At 35.5% G+C, this 12,302-nt stretch overlaps 1 protein-coding gene across 3 annotated transcripts in view; it reads right to left on the reverse strand.

The window, feature by feature from the left end:
• Positions 1–12,302, reverse strand: part of LOC131662997 (leucine-rich repeat and calponin homology domain-containing protein) — an 858,362-nt gene that overhangs the window by 310,444 nt on the left and 535,616 nt on the right. The gene's annotated exons all lie outside the window — the stretch shown is intronic.

Genomic DNA, 12,302 nt, shown 5'->3' on the forward strand with positions numbered 1-12,302 from the left:
ATGAAGCGATAACGGCCAAATTGTGTATTGGTGGGAAATTTTCTAATCATATCTAGGATTTCTTTATTGGTCTGTGGGCGTGAATTTTCAGAGAGAGAAAGGGCGGTCCCCTTTTGACTTGGGCCCTTTTCTCCAGAGATGGCTCTCTGAGTGCCACTTTTAAGAGCAAGAGTAACGCTAAAGTTTATAATTACTTATACAAAATCGTACTAAACTCAAATTAATTATAACGATACATAGTGATTATTATAAACATTCAGAAAAATCCAAACCTTTTACGATTTATTATAAAATACATCATTGTTCTATTTATTGGTTATTCGGTGACAAAAAGATGCGCATTATAATAGCTTACAAAATTGATGAAAATCTATTTAATATTACGGATATTTTCTTAAAATTCGGTGGGAAAAAAAAGATAGATTGCATTTTTATGGTCCCCTTCCATTATCAGCGTGATAGCACTTCACGATGTATACGCGATGATCGTAGGCTCCTGTCAACACATGTGCGTGGGACAAAGTAGGATAGAGCGTTGATTGTAAGGCCGAGTACACAGGCTCGGGCCACTATAAACACTTTATCTCGAACGCGTTTTCATCGTGGGAAATCAGGAAGGTTCCCACTCCGTTCGTCATATTTAATAATTAAATTTAAAAAAACTAAGTTACGGCTAGCCGTCACATATGTAGTCTTTTAATTATTATTTTTTCACAGATTTTGGATAACGTTGGCAGTAGACTGATTGGCCTGTATGAAGTTACTTGTTGGGGTGGTTTACCCGGTTTTAATATAAGTATTATTGTTGCCATTTTCCATATCGTAGGGAAATAGTATAAGCGAAAAATTGAATTTAGCAGAATGATTATATATCTTACGGCTTTTATTGGAAGGTTTTTTAAAAACCTTGCATTTATATTATCGTGTCCCGGGCTTTTTTTATTTTTTAAATGGTGAATTATATGACTTATTTCTTTAGTTTTAATGCTCTTATGTGTATAATTATTTACATTATTATTTTAAATGTTTTTTAATAAATTTTGTTCTTTATCTTTTGTTATTTTACGTTGCGGTGGGTTGAATACGTTTTGTAAATGTTTAGCAAAAGTATTAGCTTTATCGATATTTGTTCTAACCCATGTCATGTCATTTTTTTAAATAGGAGGAGAGAAGCTTTGCGGTTGGTTTATTTTTTTTGTTGCTTTCTAAAGTGAATAATAAGTTCCCTCGGTTGCAGTTAGGTTTGTTAAGTAATTATTTATATTCTCATTTTTTCGTAGAGAATTTGTTCAAGTTTTTTGATTGATCGATTATATTTCGATTTATCTATTTGTAATCTAGTTTGCTGCCAAATTTTTCTTAATCTTCTTTTTTCTTTAATTTTGTCAGATACAGCTTTAGAGTTGGTTAAATTTGTTTTTTTATTTATAGAGTATATTGGAGTGGCGTTTTTAACAGTATTATAAATAATATTATTGACATTTTCAATTGCAATATCAATATCTTGTTTTGTTTTTAGTAGTATGTTGCATGAAAGCTTCTCATTTAATATTTCTCTCTATAAATTCCAATCTGTTGTTTCATTGTATAAGGGGCTGTTTTTCTTTAAGTTTAATTCTATTGTTGAGGCGAAATTAATAATAATTGGGGAGTGATGTGAAGTTAATTCGAGGCATGATTTAGCTGTTATATTTTTAAAACATAAGGCTTTTATAATTGCAAAGTCTATTAAGTCCGGTAGTTTATTTATATCGGAGGGCCAGTATGTATGTTCGCCTGTTGATATTGGCGTTAAATTTTCTGTTTTCATCACTGTGTATAGAATTGCTTCTTTTGGATTCGGCGTTATCAATCTAGACCCCCACCATGGATGTTTAGCGTTGTAGTCGCCTCCTGCAAGAAAGCAATTTCCCAGGCTATCAAAATATATTTTGTGTTGTTCCTTAGCAATACAATGCTGAAATTATTATTGCCCGTACTTGTCTGTGATTGCGATGTTGGTTGCTTGTAGATAATCATATTTATATGGTTCAATTTCGTGATGTTGAATAGTAGTTTTGATTAATATAGCCGTTCCTCCATGTGCTTTGCCGTCTGGATGATTTGTAGTGAATAACATATATCGTGGTATTTTTAGAAAATTTTTATCGGTGAAATGTGTTTCAGATATTAGCATTATATCTATATTGTTTTCTATGAGAAAAGGTTTTAATTCTATTCTTCTTTGCGCTAAACCGTTAGCGTTCCATATTGCTATTTTTATTCCTGTATTCATTTAATCTTGTTTATGAGCGTTGTAAGCAGATTTAACATCGTGTCCATTCTGTTCATTAGTTGAGTCATCATATTTACCAGATGACTGTCATTGTTATTGTTTACGTTTGATTGAGGTGGCTGTGTTTGATTGGTTTCTTCACTTAGTATGAATATATTACCGCCAGTAGTCTGTGTATACGAAACATTTGGTCTAACGGTATTTTCTTCTTTCGATACTGCAAACTGTTTTGGCCTTAATGCTGGAAAAAGTTTTTGTTGCAGGAGTTTTCTTGCACTGCATCCTTTGTAGCTAGCTACATGGTTTCCCCCGCAGTATGCACATTTCACATCTTTAATTATGTGTTGGATGGGACAATCTGATGTTAAATGATTATTAGCATATTTTACGCAGACTGGTATTCTGTGGCAATAATTTTTAGTATAGCCAAATTTCTTGGCAACGCATGCACTGAGGAATTTCTCTTTTCTTTCGCGGAGGCTCAAAACTAATTATCTGTTGCAATAATTTCTCGATTTTATATATTTCTTTATTATTTTCTTTCATTTTAATTTCTATGAAAAATATTAGTAACGGTTGTTTTGAGATTTTATGTTTAATGTTTGTTATTTTTATCATTTCATGATTATATGATTCTATTTCATTTTTTATTCATCTAAATTTATCGATGGGTGTATATTTTTAAAAACCGTTTTATATGGTTTGTTTTCTTTTTGTTGGAAAGTATAAAAATTAGTGTTTTTTTCCTCTAGTTCCGATATAATTGGGGAAAAATGTTCCGGATTATTTAATTGAATTTTTAATTCATTATTTTTAAGAACTTTTAATATATATTCATTTTTTGTAACTTGTTCAAGTAAGGTTTTTAACGGGCTGACATTTAAAACTCCGTTTACAAAAATAGGTGGTGGTTTCGCGACTTTAGTTTTGTACGAGGGTCGCTACTTATATTTTGAGCCTAATAATGAAAAGACAGTCATTTATTATCTAAAATGGCTTTATTGTTTTTCGAAGTATTCTCCATGATGATAAATGCACTTTTGCATGCGCTCGTACCACTTTTCGTAACACTTTTTCCACTCTGATTGAGGTACCTCCAAAACATGGTTTTTGAATGCATCAACGGCTTCTTCAGGCGCCGAAAAACGTTGTCCACGCAATTTATTCTTGATATGCGGGAATAAAAAGATATCATTTGGTGCTAAATCAGGGCTGTATGGAGGGTGACCCATCAATTCAACGTTTTGGCCAGTCAAATAGGAGGTTGTTTTAGCTGATGTGTGAGAGCTTGCATTGTCATGATGAAGAATGATCCTTCGTTGTCGCTTCTTTTTTCGTATTTCACCAAGCACTTCTGGCAAACAAATGGTTGTGTACCATTCAGAATTCACTGTTCTACGATGCTCTAACAGTACAGTTGCCACACGTCCAGTTATTCCAATGAAACAGGCGATCTTGTGCTTCAAAGTGCTTCGCGCACGAATCACTTTTGTTGGATTCGTCTCGTCTTGGAAGATCCATACAGTGGATTGCTGTTTTGTTTCGGGCTCATATGCATAGATCCAAGATTCGTCACCTGTGTAGATGTTATACACAGCGTTTGATGCACCGCAATTGTATTTTTTGAGCATTTCTTTGCACCAATTGATGCGAGCATCTTTTTGAGTTTTTGTCAAATTATGGGGGATTCAACGCAAACAAATCTTTTTTACAGCTAAATGTTCATGCAATATCTTATTGATGCTCGTCTTACTAATCCCCAAGGATGCCTCAATCTCACGATATGTTACATGCCGATCTTGTTTTATTAGTTCGTGCACAGCATCAATGTTTTCTGGCACAACAACTGACTTTGGACGACCTTCACGACTTTCATCCCCGAGCGAACTGCGGCCACGATTAAATTCGTTATACCAGCGTTTCACAGTGGCAAGGGATGGGGCTTCATCGCCAAAAGTCGAAGTAAGTTGATCGATGCACTCCTGTCTTGATAGCCCACGTCGAAAGTCGTAGAAAATCATCGCACGAAAATGCTCACAAGTTAATTCCATTTTTTGCCCGAGATGAATTTTTCAAGTTACTGTGAACAACACAAATTGCACTTAAATGAAAAAATGTTCTGAAGAAGGTTATGGTTAAAAATGTCAAACTTTCCACTGGAAACGTCAGATGGTGCCTCTAAACACTTAGTATTGCCAAGGCTCAAAATATAAGTAGCAACCCTCGTAGGTGTTGAAGGTGGGTTATTTATTTTACCTGTGTTTTCGTTATCGTTTTCTTCTAGTAAGATTTCGTACTGGTTGCTTGTTTTGATTACATTGTCACTATTTCCAAGCCAGTAGTCCCTGATGTGCGATTGTTTTCTCTTTATAGTTTTATGTTCATCTGGGCTTTTGCTCTGTCTTTTCTTTTGCACTGTATTCCATTCTGTCGACGTTTTGCTCTCTATTTCTTCCAGATTTTTTACCGGTATTATCTGCACTTTTTGTTTTGATATATCAGCTATATTGGCTGATTTAATGACTCAAATTTCCTGTTTTTAATTTTGTTTTGTTTAGATACACGCTGTTTGAATTTATTTTTATTTTGATCACTAATTAACGGCCACTCGAATATAGAAGAGCGACTCGAACTCTTGATGTGTAAAAAAATTTTTTAAATATTATTTAGTGATTCATACATAGGTTTCGTCACGCTTTTAACGTTAGCATAATTCATTTTCGATTTTTTTTTACTATTAACTCTGTGCAAATTTATATTACAAAAACAACAATCTTCTTTATCATAGGTTCCTTTCATATCGTAGGGACTTTCATTTTTACTTCGATATCATCATTTTTTTCATTTGCAGCATTTTCTTCGACAAGATGCTGCAACGGGGTGGATTAGCTGGTACAAATAAGGTTTATTAAAGAATAAACTCCCACGATGCAAAGCTAACCGCCGGTCCGTTAAACACGTATGAGTATAACTGTATTCGCCTTCACGTTTGATACTTTCGTTCCGATGTCTCCTGTTCCAACAGAGTTGAACTCACCTTAAGTCACCTAACTTGTGACACTTGATCTATCTTAGGTATGAGTGAACTAATATTTACTCCAACTATCCCCTAGATGAAATCGGTTTAAAAATTAACCGATGACGGGTTCGTTAAATAAAAGGTAACGAAATAACGTAATGCGGTGAATAAAATTAAGATCGTTTATGACTAAAAAAACGTTAGGCCGAAAGACTTGCGCACGCGAATAGGATTTACAAATTTTTAATAATACGGGGAGAGAGAGAGAGAGAATTCAAAATTCTACCGCGAAAAAACTAGCGCTCGGCGCGAACACACAAACGGTTGCGATAGACAAAATACTTATTATCGTACGATAGTAAGTATTTTGTCACGCAGAAAAAGGAAGGTGCACCTACCCTGTGGTGCAATTACGGTGACCAGCCGTAATTGTTTGTAACGGTGTAGGTTGGTCATGGCCTACACTGTGCGTCCTTTCTCTCTCTCTGACATCGGCAAGGGCTCATGGTTGATGCACGTATGTTTCGTGCCTGATGCCAGTCTTTTGTTTCAGCATCGGTTTCTCTCTTCATCAAGAAAGAAAGAGAGAGCAGCGGCAGTATTAGTGGCCAAGAGCGCGTAACAACATGCGCTCTCGTTAGTCATCGAGAGAAAGAGAGAGAGAAAGAGAGTGAGAGAGAGAGTGAGAGAGAAAGAGTGTTGCTATAGTGCAACTATAGTGCGGCTAGGCGCGCGACACTGGCCACGCTTGGCGGTGCCCAAGTCAATTTGATGCTCATATTCCGAGTACTGTAACTTGGTCAATTTTTAATATTTTTGAACCAACCCCGTGTCATTTTTTTTGTCGATATAGCCGACAAAAGTTAGAGATATAGCCGATAAAAGTTGGCCGTTTTTTCAAAAATAGACATTTTCAAAGGCGAAAAAAAAAAAATGCATTCAATTTTTTTTCTACTTTGAGGCGGTTTTAGTTAGCTCAAATCGAGTAGAACATGCTCTGAAATTTTCACGATATGACCCTTTTTCATTTTCAAATAAAACGATTTCAAAAATTGGCGATTTCGATTTTTTCAAAAAATGGTCATTTTCAAACGGCTATATCTCTGGTTCTAATGCATCGATTGAGATGCGCTGGATCTTAAATGAAAGGTCTTAAAAAGACAAAAAAAAATGACACGCGGTTGGTTCAAAAATATTAAAAATTGACCAAGTTACAGTACTCGGAATATGAGCATCAAATTGACCCTAAAAAGCGTACGTCACCTGGTAGCTGTCACTTTTTATAAATGAACAATTTTTTTCTTGAAAGAATAAAAGTAGACGAATCAAATGAGACGTCGCACGTTGAAAAATATTGAAAACTCGCGGAGCTACGATTTTTCAAAAATAGCCAAAAACAGGCAGATTTTCAGACTTTGAAAAAATATATATGGACATATATATATTTTAACGAAAATCTGAGATAGCCAAAAGACTTCTTTTGACATATTCTATCATAGAAAAAATCGCCGAGAAGATCGGCTGACCCCCCTGCGCAGCCAATTTTAAAAAACTGCTGGAATCACCCATATATATAGATTAAAAAATATATATAGGTCAATTTTGATGCAAAAATCTGGAAAAAAACATATTTGTACATGTGCATTATCTGTAGTCATTGTTCGACAATTTTGAACAGAAAATTAGTAATGTGAATGATTTCGCACTGTATTTTCGTTTTGTTTTGCTTGTAGCACGGAAATTTTTCGATTTTTAGAGGCATATTCTTTTGTACTTCTTACCAAGGAATCGAATAAAATAGATTTCAAAGCAGCACCGGAGCTGTATCACGCTTAAAACGCTGAAAAAGCGAAGAGAAACTTAAAAGAAATACATTTTATCCCTTGAAAAAGCGTTCGAGCTAGCTCTTGATTTATAACAAAATTTTTTAAATGCCACATTCCAGACTATGACGATCAATTTTTTAGGAGAAGGTTTCGGATTTTCTTGAAACTTAGCCTACATGTTGCCTATATGGTAGTGTATTTAAGTATGTATTATTAGATCATTATAATAATTATATCAAAAGTTATAAACTATTGGAAATTTTTGATGAAAAATTTTGAAAAATTTATATCTCCGCAACCGTTTAAGTTATCGACATGATTTTTTTAATTATGCATAAAAGGGTGTACTTTGAAGATATTAAGCGAATAATACTTTAATATCAATTTTTCCAAAAGTTATTAACATTTTTTTTATAAATTGGCCATATCTTAAAAAGTGATATTTTTATTTTTAAAATTCTTATTTTATTGAATTCCTTGACATTTTTTCTTTAAGAATCCGTGTTAAAATTCATCATTAAATGTGATACAGTAAGCGATAATAGTGGACGCTGATATGCTCTACGACGCTAATAAGTCGGTAAGTTTGATAGTAGCGCCGACCCAGCGCCGACGCGTAGCCAAGCGAGCGTCGTAGGGCCTTTGAGCGTCCACTATTATTGTTCACTGTATCGCATATAATGATCGCTCGATGAATTTTAACGTGGATTCTTAAAGAAAAAATTTTAAGGAATTCAATAAAATAAGAACTTCAAAAATAAAAATATTACTTTTTGAGATATGGCCAATTGTTTAAAAAAAAATGTTAATAACTTTTGGAAAAATCGATATTAAAGTATTATTCGCTTAATATCTTCAAAGTACACCCTTTTATACGTAATTTAAAAAAAAATTCATTTCGATAACTTAAACGGTTGCGGAGATATAAATTTTACAAAATTTTCCATCAAAAACTTTTAATTGTTTATAACTTTTGATATGATTATTATAATAATCTAATAATCCATACTTAAATGCACTACCATATACGTCCGTGCAAAGTCAGAGTGATGGCGCTACTAGTGCGTATCAAGATTATTTTCAGTTAGGTGCATTACTTGGAAGAGCACACACCAAGTTTCAGCCAATTACTTTGCGTTTTACATTTATTTCAATCAAAGAAATCGAGTGGTTGTAAAAAAATGGACGAAAAAGAATTTCGTGTATTGATTAAACATTACTTTTTCAAAGGCAAAACGCCTCAGGAGATTAAACAGAAGCTTGATAAACATTATGGTGATTGTGCACCTTCGATTAGAATGGTTTATAAGTGGTTTCAAAATTTTCGGAGTGGCCATATGAGCACAAAAGACGTAGAACATTCTGGACGCCCTGTTGAGGTTACCACTTCAGAAATCATTGATAAAATCCATGATATGGTAATGGCTAACCGAAGAGTGAAGGTGCGTGAGATTGCTAGTACTGTAGGCATCTTGAGCAAACGGGTACATAATATTTTGCACCAACATTTGGACATGAAAAAGCTATCCGCTAGATGAGTGCCGCGATTGCTCACGATTGACCAAAAACGAGATCGTGTGAAGTGTTGCAAGAATGGTTTGCAGTTGTTCCAGCAAAATCCGCAACACTTTAAGCGTCGTTTCATCACTGTAGATAAAACATGGGTACATCATTACACTCCTGAGACCAAAGAACAGTCTGAACAATGGGTTACCAAGGGGGAATCTGCTCCGAGAAAGGCGAAGACAATTCCTTCGGCCGGGAAGTTTATGGCGACTGTCTTGTGGGATTCGCAAGGAATAATCTTCATTGACTATCTGGAAAAGGGTAAAACCATTGCATATAAATATTAGTCAGCGTTACTGAATCGTTTGAAAACCAAGTTGCTAGAGAAACGTCCACGATTGGCCCACAAAAAAGTCCTCTTTCACCACGACAATGCGCCAACTCACGCTTCAGCAGTTGTGGCCGCAAAACTGATGGAGATAGGGTTCCAACTCGTTTCACATCTCCCCTACTCTCCAGACATGGCTCCGTCGGACTACTAATTCTTCCCTAATATGAAAAAATGGCTGGCGGGGTAAAGATTTTATTTAAACGACGAGGTGATTGCAGAAACGAATGCCTATTTTACAGACTTGGACAAATCCTATTATTCTGAAGGGATTAACAAACTAGAGCAGCGTTGGATGAAGTGTATAAGCCTAAAAGGAGACTATGTTGAAAAATAAAAAAGATTTATTAAAAAAAATCAAGCAGTTTTTATTTTTGCACGGACTTTTCAAACGACCCTCGTAGGTAACATGTAGACGAAGTTTCAAGAAAATTCGAAATCTACCCTTAAAAAGTTGATCGTCATAGTCTGGAATGTGCCAAATTTATATGCTTATCGGAAAAAGTTGTCAGGAGTAAAAATACTAAAAGAAATTGTAGAAATATCAAGAGTATTCAATTACGGATGAACTAGATACAATATCAGTGATAGTAATGACTATACATTGTTTGTACGCCTATGGCGCCTGTGGCATGGCGATTTATGAACTTTTTATAGTATGATCTAACGTATTTTCAACCGGAGGAAAAAGTAAACAAAATTGCAAAAAATCCAATTTTTTCGTTGGAAAAAGTATTTTCTCGAGCTTCAGGGCGTCGAAAAAATTCTAAAATCATCTCTGGTAGATAGAAAAAATGCTCGCGAGTAAAATTAAAAAAAGTACGTCAAAAAATTTGGCTTTCCCTGGGAGATATAGGCCAAAATATAAAGAAAGTGTAAAACAGTTTTTTCTGCATTTACCCCGGTTTCAATGCATCTTAAAGGCTGGAAATCGGTGTGAATACATTTCAAACCACACCAAAAAGGATCTCGTAATTGCTTTTTGAAAACGGCTAGGGACCCAAATCACTATAGAAAATCGGCTATGGCCTTTGGTAGATTTTACAGTTGTTAAAGGTACAGACAAAAAATACTTTGAGGTATTATGTTTGAACTTAATTACACTGCACATACAAGTACTTAAATCAGTAAACAACTACATGAAAACAGACTGAAAAAAATTTACTTTTTATATTGATGAACGCCTTACGTGTAACAAACTTCTTAAATGAGATAATGACGTGGAAAATAATAAAAAATCCCTTGAACATCACTATTAACTATCAATATTATTAAAAAAACGAGATCACGAGGATTAAATACCATACAACCAGATTAAATTAAGATAAAGCAAAATTAAACAAAACGACTAAAGATTAAAAAAAATCCTATATCAGGATAAAAATTTACAAACGGAAAAAATCGGAGAGAATTGAGTCCAGCAGAAATTAAAAATTACTCACTATAGAAAGTTACCAAAAGACTGAAAAGACCGACTGCTTTTATTCCATCCATCAGGAAATCCTGTGGTAAATGGACAAAATCATATGAGAAAAAAATCGATGTTTACCAATCGTCTATACATAACATTTAAGCCTTACCGAAGAATAATCACAGAAAAAGAAGAAGATACCTTACTAGAAGATCTTGACATCCATGACAAAAAGTTACTCGGTTTTGATAAGACTACATAAATAATGAATAATGTTATCAACAAGCTACCCATAATAGGAATAAGATATTCAACAATTATTTCCAATGCAAGTCTTCATCTGTCCAATTTTCCCACTCAATGGAAAGTGGCATTGCATTAATCCCTAAACCCCGTGAGAAATTGAACTAGTGACATTATGAAGCTAGTTAAATTTTGAAGTGATTGCCTTGTTCAAAATTGTAAGTCACCGTAGATTTTTTATACTATTAACGTTGCTTATTATAATATTAATATTGCAAAAAAGTGCCAGAAATCGTGGCCGCGACGTCAAACCGTTTTACTAAATAGCTTCTAAAATTTTTTCTGATGAATATTAAGACTATAAACTAATATATGTAGTGTTGGAAGCTTATTAAATAATGTAGCTTAAACAAATTTTTTATCTTTCAAAATTCATGACAGAATTTTATCGACTTTTGTTATGAATTTTATAAATTTTCAGGTTATAATTTTTTATAGACAAATAAAAGTAGATATCGAATTCGTAATAAAAACTATGAGAAAGTATATATATTACAAGGAATATTTTCAAATTTTTTCGTTTCGATTCATCGATAACTTTTATATTGAATGAGTAGAAGACAAAAAGTATTTTTCAAGCGTGCAGCTACCGCAAGTTGAGTACTTGGCCATAGAACCACCTTAAGCTTATTATAGCGTATAACGGGGTTTTGGCTAACCCGCCGTTATAATCGAGAGGATAGACTAGTTGACAGCTCGACTTAACCAGTTACTGATGCCACGAGGTTAATACGCTGGTGCGTGGGTGGCCAAGCCCTTCGACCAGCCACGATGTCAAGCAGCCTCGTGGCCCGCGTAGAGCGTCGCAGGTAGCAGTGGCTGAAAAGCGCGAAAAGTAGTGACGAGCGCAGAGAATTCGCCAAGGATAGGGAGAGGGAGCCGGGCGCAAAATCAGAGAAACGCAGAGAATAAGAAAGATAAAAATAATTTATATAAAGCACCAAAGGGAAAGCGTACAGAGTAGCAGATCGGCGAGGGGAGAGAGAGAGAAGCGGCAAGCCAGCAAGAGAGAGCTAAACGAGTCGGTACTTACAATGTGACGACAATGGCCAGGCCCTTTGTACAATAAGCGCTCGCTCGCTGAACGGCGTTCCCGGACGCCGGTTGCAGTGGTGAAAAAGCGTAGGACTGCCTAGCACTAGGTCTTGCACACGCACACCACCCTGTCAACTCGCCGCACCACTGCACGCACTCGCAACAATTTAAGGCAATGCCAGGTCGAAAGTCCGGATACTTCAGTAAGAAAAAGGAAGTCGAGGAACGCTAGACCACGGCAACTGCCCGAGCAAAAAAAGAAAGGGAGAGGCCTGTTCTTCAACGCGCGTTCAAACACGTGTCGCCCGTGTTACGTCCGCCAGTCAATTGCCGCGGGAGGCGTCTCCACTCCTTCATCGCACTTTTCGGCAGCACGACCACACGCATATGCGCGTACCCGCGGACGCAACTCTCTCTGCTTATAGGCTCGCTGATAAACTTAACGCGCTCTCTCTCTTACCTTATACTTCGGCGTTGCCGGCTGCTGCGGGCTGCGGTATAATATAATGTAAATCCAAATATGGTATAAGTATATAAAC

Source organism: Phymastichus coffea, unplaced genomic scaffold (assembly GCF_024137745.1).
Source record: "Phymastichus coffea isolate CEN01 unplaced genomic scaffold, Cenicafe_Pcof_1.1 PCOF00029, whole genome shotgun sequence".
NCBI classification, from domain to species: Eukaryota; Metazoa; Arthropoda; class Insecta; order Hymenoptera; family Eulophidae; genus Phymastichus; species Phymastichus coffea.